Below are 15,138 nucleotides of genomic sequence, written 5' to 3'. Positions count from 1 at the left end.
GCTTGTTTCAGTTCGGCACAGTGTAATTTACTGAAAGCCACCATATGTGTGTAAAAACAGAGAATTAAAAAGTCCTTTTCATCTGCAGCCTACAACCAAAAACATGAGTGTGACTTCTGTCCACTGATGTAATCTGATTACATTTGTATTCAGCAGCACAAACACGAAGTCTCTCTGTCTGGGATCCAAATGAAACCTGTAGGTTTAGGGCTGATGGATGGAAGAGAGCTTGATTAGACTGGAGTCAGTGCTGTGTGTCCAGTGTTTCATTTGGAGAGAGCATGAAGAGGCTGTAATGATTCAGCTGGCAGCAGGTTCACATTTACTGATTCAAAGTGGAGATACTGCTGAGAGTGAAGATTTGTTGTCTGTGTTGTGACATGAAAAATACTCTCCAGCTCTCCATTTGTATTCTGAGGACAGTTCAGTTCTCGTGATCGTGTTCAGAGGTGGAAATATTGTGTGTGGAGTTTGTGTTGTGTTCATCTGCAGCTCAGACATCACACAGTTACATGTTAACTGTTGACATTGTGATGTTTTTGACTCATCGAGGCGACTGTAACAGAGGATTCACAGCACAGCGGGACACTTCAGTCCACAGGGAGTGTTGACGTCTGACTTTGAATGCAAGAAGAAATCACGCTTGATGACATGAGGGCTGGTGTCTCTAAAGAAGAGAACAATGTGAGTGAACAGAGATGGAATAATGAATCTCTGCCTCACTGCCTTTAAATTACAGCGTGATGTTTCTTTGCTGTGAGTGAACCAACAGCTGCTGCGTCACTTCATAAACGAGAGAACGGAGGAGAAAAGATGATCGATAGCCACTGAGAGGAGAATAGTGGGATGTTGCTGTGACTGTGGTCTCAGTGTTCAGTCGTCTGAAACATCAGCAGGTTTAGATAAACGGACGCTGGTGTGAAGGCTCCTTCGTTTAAAGCTGCACATTAATGATGTCACAGCAGAAACTCTGTCAGAAATGGACTGAAATTATTTTTACACAGACAAATAAAAACCACCAAACAACACATCATTAAAATGTGGGCTGGTGTGACTCAAAGGCTTTTTCATGTGTTGTCTGTTCTAAACTTCACAGACACAGCAGGCTGATGAGCACTGAAGAAAAAAGGTGAAGAAAACTGATCAATGATGCTTTTGTGGACACAATAAAAACTGTAACACCAGCGTCACAGGCTCAGAGGAACAACGCAGAGCAAACCCTGCTTTCAACCAGAACACATCAAACTTTCCACGACTTTCAGCTAAATAACAGCTCTGGTGAAAAAGTTCTCCTTGTTTGGGACTTTTGTTCAGCTCTCAGAATGTTTGTTTCTCTGGAGACGTTTCTACTCGTCGCAGCAGGAGAAGCACAGGTGTGATTAATCACACTAACGAGGTTCTGTTCCACTGTAGTATCTGGTTCAGTCAGTGAGAGAGCAAACACACTAACAGAGCCCAACAACACCGTTAGTGTCATTAATGACACCTGACACTTTCCTGCTGTGACGCCTCAGAATACGAGTCATGTAAAAGTCAGTCATAACCAGTAAGGTGTTCTTCTTTTTTCTTCTATTCTTTAAATTCTACAGCTTGTTCATATCTTTGTCAGGGAATTCCAACACTTGTGGAACTGAATTTATAATCATATTAATACCTCACTCAGTTTACTGTCGTCACCTCTCCGTCTCTTTTTATGTAATTGTCTAGTCAGGCCGGCTTGTTGAGGCAGCAGAGGAGGAGAGAGACAGTGAGGAGCAAGACTGTCATGTTATTCAGTGTCTTTAAGGTCACCACACCAAGCAAGACTGTAAAATCCCTGTGGTGAAGAAGGTGTTGACCAGCAGAGATGGAACCAGCAGGAGGTGGCTGATGTAATGAATGTCTGGCCTTCACCGAGGTAACTGACTCCAGCTTTCTCTAGACTGGAATCTCTTCCTGAACAGAAAAAGGGGAAAAAAATTTAGAAAAACAGCTCAAAAGCTGAAATGAACAACCTGCTGAGAAGCAGCATTGTGATCAGGGCAGAAGGAGACGTCAGGTTTTTGAGCTCATAATGGAATTCATAAGAGCGAACTAAGAAGAGGAGCCAAAGCTGTAGAGACAGGATGAGAATGAGGCTGTGTGTGACCTGGAGGACGACCCTGAAAGATTTTGTAGCCGGTCATCAAAGTATGATGTGAACTTGAAGGAGAATCTCAGTAATGTGATTGTGGAGGATGAGGAGCAGGATGAGGAGGCAGTGTGAAGTGAAGTGAAGGCTGCACTGCCACAGAGAAGAATAAAGAGGAAGAAGACGGCCATGCTGGGAGAGATGGCTCAGGACGAAACCACGAATGATGCAACACTCTTACAGCAGCAGGTTCACTCCGTTCAAACATCAGCTGTTGTAGAAACAGACAGTTAATGTCTAGTTTCAGATGTATATCTACATGTATAACATTCATATTTTTTAAACAATAAAAAGATTTATTATAACACAGAGACTTTACAACATTATAATGGATCAGTTTAAACCAAACATCAGTAATTTGACTTTAACCCAAATTTATACTGAAGAATTGTTTGTTATCAGTGTGGAATAAAAAAACATTCAGTTTCTGCTTTGGTTTAAATCAAAGGCGGTGAAAATCTGCAGTCTGTGTGTGTGTCTGTGTCTGTGTGCGTGCGTGTGTGCATGTGTGTGTGTGTGTGTGTGTGTGTGTGTGTGTGTGTGTGTGTGTATAGTCTGTCCTCAACCCCCCACTGAGCCGCTGAGGTTGAGGCTGTTCAAATAACTGTAATTAGGAGGAAACAGCTCAGTGACAGGGCTGCTCTGTGCTCGCCTTAGCAATGTTTCCATCAGACAGAAACAGTCCAGTAAATGATTTAACATGAGAGCTATAAGATCAGATCTGACATTTGACATGTGGTCCACAGTTTGCATCAGATGGTTTGATTAGAAATGAGGTTCAGTTCAGTGAGTTTTCAGTCTGTTTGATATGGAAACAAAAGGATCCCATCATAAATCTGTTTGTTTATAATGTTGTTTACAGACTGCAGTGTGAGAGTTCATCCATACACACACAATACATCCTTTACTGTGTTCTCTTTATTTACAATATGAAGGATGAAACTCACATATGTTCATGGTCTGTTTCACCTGGAAAATACTTTTCAGAGTCCTGTAGCAGACCTGCTGAGACATGTCATTATGAAAGTACTGTCTGTGTTTCCTCAGATATCTGCTGTGTGAAGCCCTGTGAAGTGTAACTTGAAGTCAGCCTACAGTCACACTGTCTCTGCTCAGAGACATCACACACACCTCGTAGAGACGGTGTGATGGGCATAGCTGACCAAGTATTGTGTGTATAACTATTATTATATAGAGTGAATGAAGAGAAGCATCGACAGTGTGTGAAGACGGAGAAATGAAAGTGGAGCTGTGCAGAGAAACTACTTGTGCAGGACGAGATGAGACAAACACACACACACACACACACACACACACACACACTGCACTACACCTCTTTTAGAAAGAAGGTGAACACAAACATGAGGGACTGAACGACTTTGAGCTGAAGAGAAGGAGAGAATGAGGGAGGAGGACAAGGACGGAAAGGTGAGAGCGTCACAGCCCACTAGTGACTCTGCATTCATGGAGGAAACAAAGACTGTTCTGAATGTTGTTGTGAATACTGTGAGAGGCAAAGACAGAGCAGAGGAGAAGACAGCACAGCCACAAACAGCCACTGGCAGCTCAGCATGAACAGGAAACATGTTTCCTTTAAAACTGTCAGAAAGAGATAAAAGCCTCTCTGGTCAAATGTTCTGCTGAAGGAAACGTCTCTCTTCTTTTCCATCATAGGAGATTAATATTCACTGAAACAAACATCACACTGAGAGACATTACTGGATATTTCATACAAAACTAAAGGAAGAGTTCATTAATTTATGTCGTGCTGAAAGTTCTGATGGACAAAATCTCTTAAGAAGTGAAGATGCAGGTGCTGAATCATTGGACCTTGATGGTTTTTGTTTTCACTGTTAAAAATAATGAAGCTTCTGTTCTTTATGAAAGCTCCTGTAACACTCACTTCCATTCAACATATCTGAATCAATCTTTAGTTCACTCAGGAATCACTGCGTCTCTCTTCTCAAGAGCATTAAAAGTGAAAATAAATAAATGTCTTCCTCTCGTGCACAAACTGCTGTCTTCTTTAAGGCTCCTGCTGACAGTGAATGTGTCAGTGAACACATGAATGCCACATGTACTGGACGGTATGTCTGTAAATACGGATGTCTGTAATGTCCTCAAACAGGAAGCAGTGTTAGTTCAGACAGGACACGAGGGTCACATGTTGTCAGTGTACACACTGATCAGCACACACATCAAACTAAATCCACTCTCATAACAAGGCGCTCTGCTGAAATGACCGGTCACACTTGTTCCTCCTTCACTGGCTTCTGCTAAACTTTGCTTCCACCTCAGCAGCCCTCTGCCTGCTGCTTTCAGCCTGTTGAGTCTGTGGTGGCTGTTAAAGCATTAACACAGCAGTGTTGCTGCTCTGGCTCGGCTCTGTGTGAACACACAGGTCATGTGTAATGTGCTCCCAGCTGGATCTTCAGCAGAGACACAAAAACTGGATCACCATTTGTTGTTGGACTTTAAAAGTTGTCACAACACAGTGCGTTAAAGTATTGTTCACATAGAAACTGTGATGTAGACAGTGATGTAAACTGTGATGGTAATTGGCAATTAGCACAAGTTAAAATCACAGAATGTGGAGCATCTGTTCCATTTACACACTGTTTTCACATCTGATGTGTTAAAACAAAAACAAACCAGCAAAGAGAAACAAGAAGAAGAATCAAATAGTTTAAACACAGGAGTTTCCCATGAAAAGCTTCATACTTGTAAACATCACAAAGACTAAAAAGAGTCCTTCCAGATACTGTACAAATAAAACAGCACCAAAGAAAATTATGATTTGATCAAATTCAACATGACTGATGAGTGACACACATCTGAACCGACAGTCATCAACCAGCTGTGTGAAGTCGAGGTCGGTGTTAAGAGTACCAGACTCGTCTCCTCCATGACTCCACCTGTGGACATAATATCTGTGAATGTCTCAGTCCACACGCTGCAGAGACATGAGCCTGGAGACTGGGTGAGTTTCCAAAAGTCTTTCACACATGAATTAAAGAGATGTTCAGAAATATGTCCATATCTTTTAAACATCTCATCGTGTGTGATTACTTGTTGATTGAAGCTCGTTCCACTTAACTGCACGTCCTCCAAAAAGTCCCCTGTGCAGCTTTTATTGAATGTGAGAGGGCTCATTATGGACTGAATGGACTGCAGAGACACTTGATGTTCATTTCAAGCGGCAAGCAGCAGAAAACACTCGTCAGAAGGCCTCTTCACCTCGCTCTGACAAAGACATGCAGCCCAGTTCAGCCTCTGTACAACAACAGATGACTTCAACACTGCTGGGACTGAAGTGTGCTGGACAGCAGCACAAAGTAACTTCAAATCAATGACGTCCAATCACAGACACATGTTGAAGTGCTAGATATTTTATCATGAATATTTTAAAAGCTGAAATCACTGAGTGTTTGTCTGATTCATCAGCACATTAACAGTGTGGGGAAAATATGCAAATATATTTCATTTTGTAAAATGTACTCATAGTTGAAAAATGTCTGCTTTGCTTAATGTCTTTCAGCTTTGATTTGAGAGGAAGAGAGACAGAGAGAGAACCTGATAACACTTTCACTACAGTAAGAGGCAGGAAAGTGTTCCTCATATGGAGACATGTTCAGTGGAAGTAAACTATGTGCAGCTGAAAGATGTAAGAAGCAGGAAGTGCAGGAGACAACAGGATAACTACTGAGAGAGATCGGTGTGAGAAAGAGGAGACGGGTGGCTTCCATCCCTCGTGTTGCTTCTCTGAAGGAAACAGAAGAAGTAAAATCAGGCCTGTGGGTAAACTGCAGACTGATGGACAGAACCAGTGAACTGAAGGAAAACTCTGCAGCTCATTAACAAAAGAGAAAACACGTCATTGATCATCAGTTACTGTGTTGACCTGTAACACACTGGCTTCTGGTTCTTGTCCTCAGTCTGAATACTGTTGGTTTAATATCATGTCAGCTACTGCAGCTGATCACATCCACCTGCTGTCTCAGCTGGAAATCATCACTCATTAAGTCACGAGGAAATAAATGAACTGTATCATTGTTCTCTTCTGCAGTACCTTCCTGTTGATCCACAGACAGACGGTGGTGTCTGAACACTCTCTGCTTTTACAGAAGAGTATAAACCCCAGATTTTCATATTTAAATTGTCCTAGTTTAGACTCATTCTGTTTCAGCAAAGCTGCATCGTGCAACATGAACAAGTTTAAATTGCCTTGAAAATGAATTCTGCCTGAAGGAGAGAAGAGAAAACATCTTCCCTCCACAGTGACAAAGATAACATGTACTTTCACACTTTAACTGATAACTGGATTAAACAGCCTGTTAATGTCTCAAATAAACAGCTGCCCGGGTGTCACAACTCCACCCAGCTGTGCTCAGCACACACATGCACACCGCTCTCACACCAAACTACTCGTGCTGCTCTGCAGGAGAGGAGTGATGCTGCCTCCTTTAATGTAGTAAGAGCTCCATCAGCTGTGTGAGATACAAACAGGCCTTATGGGAGCTCTCAAACACTCCCCTGCCTCCATCCACTCTAATATGAAACTGATAAAGAGAATAAGAAATGTGTGATGCAGAGCCAGAGCACTGAGATACACAATCTATTGTGTGTGTGTGTGTGTGCATGCATGTGTGAGTATGTGCACATGTGGAATATGTGCGGGCAGTCAGCCTGATAAGAGGCTCTCAGCGAGACAAGCAGCTGTTGAGTCACTGTGTCACTGAGGCAGAACAACATCAACACACTGCTGTTGATCCCATTTATCATTTTCCCTGAAGGACGGAGCTCATGAGACACATGTTCCAGCTCTGTCCAGACTCACATCTCTCCCTCATGGGATCACTCACAGGGACACACACCTCCATCCAGCTGATGGAGCGGCTTACTTGACTGTGTGGAGGTGGAGACAATAGATCACCTTCTTCTTATCAGTCTCTGAAGTTAAACTGTGAGGTTCTGATTCTGTTCACAGGTCCAGGCGAAGATTTCCACACAAAGATGATTTTGTCTTTAGTGAGACTTTGCCGGTCAAATCCCAGAGAATCCAGTGGAGATAAGAAAGAGCTGATGATATCTCCCTCTGTGAACAGTTTAACTGCTGCTCTGGGTTCAGAGAGAAGCTGTGGCTCTGTGGTGTTTTCTCTCCGTCCATCCTTCAACAAAGCCATGAAGTCATTTTGTCTGCTGAACTGTGTAACTGAGGCTCAAAGACAGAACAAGAGTGGAGAGACTTTCAGCAGGATGATCAGCATCAGACAACTGAACTGATAAAAACAGCCTGAACTATTTCCAGCTCACACACAGTCCAAGACACTGACTCAATAAGAGGAACTCTGGTTCTGTTGTTCAGACTCACTGACAGATGTTCTGGATGTTTCTGTGTTTTCATTTGTCAGATTTCAGATGTTATAAGAAATTCATCAAAGGACAAACTTGTTTTGGTCTGTTGGTGAACTGAAGCTATTTTAACTGTGTGAACACGTGTGTGTGTTTTCACTGTAGATTTACAGTCAACTGTCCACATGCAGCGACGCAGTGTGAGGACCACACATCTCTCTCTCCTCCTCTCAGTTTACATTTCATCTCTCTGCCTCACTGTTTGTCTTTGTCCTTTACCTTCTTCCATCTCCCTTTTTCTTCTTCTTCTTCTTCTTCTTCCCATGGGAAGAGAAACTTTTCTACCTCATTTGCACTTCCTTTCTCCCTTTATCTCATTTTTTTTTTCATGCTCTGGCGGCTCTGTTGTCACAGTGACTCTGATCATTTCAGAGAGCTTTGTTTACACCACTGTGAAGCAGCAAATGTTCAGCCTGCAGGAACTTCTATGTTCATCTAAAAGATCAGTTCTTCTTCATTTGTCTTTCTGCTCTCTGCTGTTCTATATTCCAGATACTTTTCTGTCATTAGAAAAACTCTTTGCTAAATGTCTTCATGAATCATTATGATGAGGTTTTAAAGGGGAACTGTGAGGGAGGCCAGTGGTGACAGTCCTGTGAAAGAGCATCTATTAGCCAACAACACCAGAAGGCAGAAACAGGAGGGACCATTTGAAGAATCACCATCATTGACATTCACTCACGTCAGGAAACAAATGCTTTGTCTGACTGTTGAGTCAAAGTAATGAACTTCAAACCTTCCACATTATTGCATGTTTCTTCACATTAACGAGGAAACAAACTACATTAAGACTACACATCTCAAGGCAGAGAGCCTTAAAGTTCAGCTCTGACCTGTGTCTTCTTTTTAAGAGAATACTAGAACAAACATAAATGTCACATCTAATTTAGATTATTAGCAGTGGAAGATAAACCTGATGATTCTAATATTGTTGTAGTTTTGGATCAAATCAGCAGCAGATCTGATACATTAGACAGATCTCAGCAGCTCAGCTCCATGAGGCTGACTTTAAACCACTGTGAGACTTAGAAACATGAGATGAAGTCTGAATCTAACAACATTACAGTGACTTCATAACAACAGGAAATGGAGGAAATTGAACAAAAAGCAGAAGCTGTCCTTCAAATATCTCCTCACTGTCTCTGTTGAAGTCTCTTTGCGAACTATCTGTGTGTTCCCTCGTCTCTCTGCAGTTTCTGATTCCACTGCTGTCCGTCTGCTCTGCAGCCACAGCAGCCTGTCCTCTGAGCTCCTTCAACACCTGCAGCTGGAGGACAGGTTCACTCACTGGGAGCTGTCTGTCGTCTCCTCTGTCCTCCCTGTGTTCACCTCCAGCAGAGAGGTGGAGCTGTGCTCCCAGCATCCTGTTTTAAACACTGACTCATTATTTATTCAGCTATCAGTCAGGGCCGAGATGATTCACTGACTCCAGTCTGAATAAAAGCTGACATTATGGAAATGTTCAGGTGCCTCCTGCATGTGGAGCAGCTCGACTGGAAAATTAAACACAGAATTGTTCTCGTTATAAATGAACGGTTGGTAAATGTACCGTCTATGATGAAGGTAATTAAAGTGGTCCAATGGTTCAGTCATGCGTCTCTAAAAGGTTCCTCTTCATAATATTGGTCAGTGCTCCATCACATTAATTCTGATGAATCAGCAGTCTCAGTAGTGCAGAGGAGATAAAGTGATGCTGAGCTGCTGCAGACACTCCAATGAGGTCAAAGGTCGTTCTGCACAACAACAGTCACACGAGCATTGAGATTTATGTATTATAGAGATCATAAGTGAGATATAAAGGTGCTTTGTTGAAAAGAGTATTATTGTAAAGTAAGTGTGAACACTGCACTCTATAGTGTTAGGAGATGTTAATGACATATTACAGATGAGGGTGTCGGCCTCAGAAAGACACTTGTATAAAATCATGGAGGTTAGAATACACATTTCCATTACAGTCTGAGGATTGTCTAAGTGAACTGTTTTTAATCTGTTGTGATTAAATCTGTCATTTTGAGCAATCATCCTCAAATCTGATTGCAGCCCTCTCATAATTCTCCTGCTGTGTCAATCAGTGTGTAAATATTCAACGTATTCCACTTGAGAAGTAAAATAATCCTTCATTACTGAGAGACAAACAAAGCCTGCAGAGCTTTCAGCTCAACGACAGAGAAAATTACCATCTTTTCATCATCACACGATGAGAAAAATAATGAGCTTCAACGTGAGCAGAGCGTTTACATTTAGAGAGTCGACACTGTTTCCTCTGAGATCACACTTGTTAGCACGTCTCTGTCTTTTCTGTAGTAACTGTAACAAAGGCTGGAGTAGAAAAGCTTCCTCAGCATTTAATTGCTGATTAAAGATGCTTTTACATCGTCACTGATAAACTGGCTATGAGTGTTGAATGAACACTGAGAGAAGCAGCATCCAGTCTTCAGCCTCCAGCAGCCCACCAACCACTTCTAACCAACAATGACAACATCCAGAAGAAACGTCTCCATGGACAGCTGCAGTATATCTGCCCTGTCACAGCGAGCTGCTCCGACACACAGTCTGATCTGCTGCACCACTTTTTATATACAGCAAACACAAAGTGTTCAGCTGAAAGGTGACAAGGAGAGAGCTGTTAAACCTGCAGAGCTGTGACAGAGAGCTGACCTGAGCCTCCTCCTTCTCAACCAAACTGCTGAAAAACTGCTGTAACTGTGATCTGAGCTCAGTGTAAATGTGTATTACTTCTGGTCCTCATCAACAGTCCATCAGACAGTTTAGCAGCCTCTCGTATGAGCAGACAGGACATGTCGGTCTACAGTGGTGGTCCTGCTGCTGTCTCTGTCCTCTGCTCTGTGACATGAGACCTCCACTCAGACTCATTCTTCTCTCTTCACACGTCTACAGCTACACAACCGCTGCCAGAGCTTTTCACTGCTTCCTGTTTGTCTTCCCCCCTGCAGCAGGAGTCCAATCACATTTCTCACATCTGCTGCCGCACGTCTGCAGAAAGCCAAGAAATAAATGTAACGTGTCTCAGTGCTGAGAATAATAAGCTTCTCTAGCTGGAGGGAGGAGATTTAACAGTAAAATCTGACATGAGACACGTTTTTAAAAAAATGATAGTAAAGGTTTCAGGGGATAAAATAAAGAAGGGGAGAGAAAACATGTTATCACTTCTTCAGAGAGGGAACAGTTTGTGGTTCAGCTGTGGGGTTCAGCAGGAGCATCCAGAAGAAAGACATCATGCAATAGACAACACACGATATAATATAGAATGAATTAAGCACATGCAGTCTTGTGTCAGAGGTCAGATATCTAATAAAAGACACACATCCTGCACAACCTTCATCGTTTTCCCCACAAAGTGAAAACAATTCTTCCAAAGTAACAAAAAGTCCCCCTGACACAAATACACTGTATAAATGTGTATGTGTGACTCTGCAGATAATATGCAGATCAGAAGTCACAGCTAAACCTAAATCTGAGATCTCCACTTTAATTTCCCATTAAGATGTGATTCACTGTGACAGCTGTGGTGTAACCACCTTCTTTTTATTTTGTATACAGACAGTTGCAGGTCTCACAAAGAGGGCAGCTACCTGGTAAAATTCTCAGACGACACAGCACTTCTGACTCTCCTCCAAGGGTCAGAGTCGGACCACGGTACTGCCCTGCCAGACTTTGTTAGCTGGTGTGACGAAAATTTTGTCGATCTTAACGTGAACAAAACCAAAGAGCTTGTCATTGATTTTAAAAGAAATAAAAAAGTACAATTCATGGGAACAAGGTCGAAATTGTTGAAACTTACAAGTACCTAAGCACTGTTTTCGATTCACAGTTGAAGTTTGACAAAAATATTGAGTCCATTGTCAAACGAGGCCAGCAGAGAATCCACTTACTAAGAAGCTGAACTCTTTTAAAGTCTGTAACAAACAATTTGTGTATGTTTTATCAGTCTTTTATCGAGAGCATTTTAACTTTTTCCTTCATCTGCTGGTGTGGTGGCCTGGCTGTAAGAGACAAAAACAGTCTTTGCAGCATCGTAAAGGTCTGTTCTAAATAATTGGCGTCCAGCAGAGGGACTTGGGGTCCTTGTGGGAGAGGCAGGTGGTTCAGAAAGCTAAAGAAATAATTTTCCAGTATGGCCACATCCTGTCCTCTGAGTTCACGACGATGCCTTCGTCCGCCGTTTTATAGCACCTATCAGGAGGACAAATAGATATGCCAATTCTTTTATCCCATCTGCAATTAAGCTCTTGAACATGGACAGTGGCAGCCACTCTTTGTAACATTGTAACTTTGTGTCCTTGTAACTTCATGTGCCACTTATTTATTTATTTGTTACTATTTATTCTTATTCTCGGTCTCTGTTATTTAATTGTGCCACTCCACACAATTATGTGACAGTGGCCTAAGTGCCTTGGCCCCCTGGGGATATGTACTGATCTGCATATTGTACTCCTGTTTGTCGTCTGCTGCTCGTTGTTATGCCATGGTTGTTGTTTGTGTTTTTTTACGCCAGAACTGCTTGAACTGAATTGCCCCCCGGGGACTAATAAAGTTGTCTGAACTGAACTGAACTGAACTGAACAACCTGAGAGGGTTATTATCAGCCTTATTATCAACCTGCAGACAGTCTGACAGCCATTTCAAATATGAGAGGAGAAAATAACTTAAACACCTGCAGAAAAGTGACATCACAGGTTAACACAGCTGTGATATACAGTATGTGAGCTGAATATTTGATTCATTAGAGTTTAGTGTTACATTAGTTGGAGGACTCTAAGGAATACAGTCTCGTCTACTTCAAGAGTGCTCGAGAGTTTAATATGTTGAAAGAACACAGTGTGATCATGTGAGAAGCTTTCATTGGTCTGCCTGTGATACACAGAGGGAATATGGCTGTATCAGCAGCAGTGTGCTGTTTATAATGTATTTACTTTTTTTCAATGAGCACAATATCAGCATGAAATATCTGTCCGTCCTTTGTCGTATAAATGACTCTCTGCTCCAGATGGATCTTCCAGATGTGAGGTGGACGAGTCTACAGATGTTTCTCTGATACAATAAGAGCATGTTTACTTTGCTGTTGAACAAAACTCTGAATAATGAGAATATGCTTCCTGAGAGGTCCGGCTGGTTTAATCAACAGCTGCTTTAAAAGAGAGAAAACATCTGGAGTGGAGATTTAATGAAGAGTTGATCAATAGCAGCCGAACGTGTCGACCGGACTCTTCCAATCTTCTCAGGGAGGAAACTTTCAGTGTGTTCATGTTGTTGTGGACTTGAGGAATCTGTTTCCTTCTTCAGAGTACTCCCTGATGCAAAACTCAATTTACATTCAAGTCTGACTTTGACCTTTGAAATGAGGAATCCTCATTGAGATGTAGAGCTGCTGTAACCTTCATCTCTCAGTTGTCTTTTGAGCTCCAGGCTGGAGTTTAAATTTCAATATTTGAATCTTAAGTGAATATAAAGGACTGTTCTTAAAATATAATCTTAACATGCTCACAGGGCAGAACAGTTTCCTGTTTCTTATGATGAGGGGACATTTATTGTTCTTAATGTATTCCTCCCTTTAGATTAAATGTACATATAAGAAACATCTTTTTTCTATAAAAACTCGTTATAATAGTTGTTATAAACTAAATGTTACATCTAAACTATGAGTATTTAAGAACTTATCGTGATTGGTAAAAAAGTTTGTAGCTGTACATAAAAGTGTCAAACAACAAATATAGTATATAATTTATAAACATCAAGCAGGTCAACATGAGGAACTGCAGTCACAAGTAAGAAAAACTCAACAAAGAATTATTGATAACTGATCAACTTTTGTAGGAATCATGTTGATAGTTTGGTTTTGACAGTTGTGTCGGTCTCTAATGAAGCTGAATGTGTTTTCTTTACATCACACGACACGGTGGAGTCCCTGCAGGCTGAAGTCAACAGCTCAGTGGCCTTGAACAGAGCAAAGCTCTCAACATGAGGACGACTTTGTAAATACAGGGATTACTGCAGCTGAAGCTGAACACAGACACGGCTGACAGTGGAAGTACACAGCTTGAGATCGATGGAGCAAAAACATGTTGTTACTCAGTGACAGCACTGCAGATCTCCAGAGGTACAACTGCTCTGTGATCAGTGTGTGACTGGATGAAACACTGTGATTTAACATCAAATATGAACAAGTTCAAGTTGTTAGTTCAGTTTTTAAAAGACAGCATTACAGCTGCATGGCTGACATATTGGATACCAACATGTTTAGTTCATTAACTACAGGCTGTGATTTAAAGGACGTGACAGCACAGATAGATGAGGAGCAAACAGCTGACAGATGGATGCTGGTTGTTGGTGGGAGGTGAGATGCATCATCAGCAGGACGAGCAGCAGCAGAAACAACTTAAACACACTGTTATGATACAAACACAGACGCTCCAAAGCACAGCGTCCAGTCACTTATATATGTTTATTCTATGAGAAATAATGAAGAGATCTATAGATTTTCTTTAAGAAATGCAGCTGTGAGACAAAATGAGCCAATCACATCTGAGCTTTAACCAGACGGAGGTGACATCATGACTTAGGAAACCAAACCAAACCCGGTCCGGACCCTGCTGAGCCCCCCACACTTTAATCACATCAGCTCATTCTGATGAGGACAATCATTTCAAGAGGCAAAGATTAAGCTCTAATTAGATTTTCTAACAGAGACCAGAGAGAGAACATTAGCAGAAGCTTCTGACACTTCAGGACTTATAATTACAGAACATGAACTCTAATCCTGCTTAACTTGATTCTCTTTGTGAGAATGTAATACACAAAGATTGAGCCAGACAGCTCTTACAGTGACGGGAGAGGTTTGTCTCACGCACTAAAGCTGTGTTCTGTAATGAAGCATATTAGTCATAAAGGCACTCAGTCGACTGCACAAAGTAAAACACTGTATTAATATAACAGACAAAACACAACAGAACGAGACGAATCACAGACCAGAGACACAAACATCCTGGTTCGTATTCCAGAGGCTGGAGCGTTGGTATGAATACTGTACATGCTGAGAGCTGTTTAATCCACGTTTATGTCTCATTTTCATCTGACTACGTGAGGAAGCAGCTGTGATGGAGGAAACAGGCTGACAGGTGTAAAAAAGGTAAATAAGAAACCATTTTCTGTTGTTTATTTCTTTTTCATCTCGGTTTCAGAAAAGAATCAAAATTAAATGCAAAGGAATATAAATAAATATATTATTTTAACTATGTAAAACAGATTCCAGTGTGACACAAACAGAATATTAGAAGTTGATGTACGTTTAAGTTCAAATCATGACTTTCTGTCAGTGAAGTTTAAATCTGTTGACAACTTCCTGTTCCTTTTTCTGTTCCTATACATTATAAATGAATCTTGGTTTAAGAGGATCAGCAGTTTTCTCTTAATGCATTTTGAACAAAGTGTTTCCCAGAAGGATCCACCTCCTCACTCTGATTTCATTCTGTGTATTCTGTGTCACAGGTCCAACCCTTTTAGTACTGGTACACTGCATTTTACTGAGCTGTGTTGAA

Source organism: Sparus aurata, chromosome 2, assembly GCF_900880675.1.
Source record: "Sparus aurata chromosome 2, fSpaAur1.1, whole genome shotgun sequence".
Classification (NCBI taxonomy): Eukaryota; Metazoa; Chordata; class Actinopteri; order Spariformes; family Sparidae; genus Sparus; species Sparus aurata.
This window is presented reverse-complemented; position numbering follows the sequence as displayed.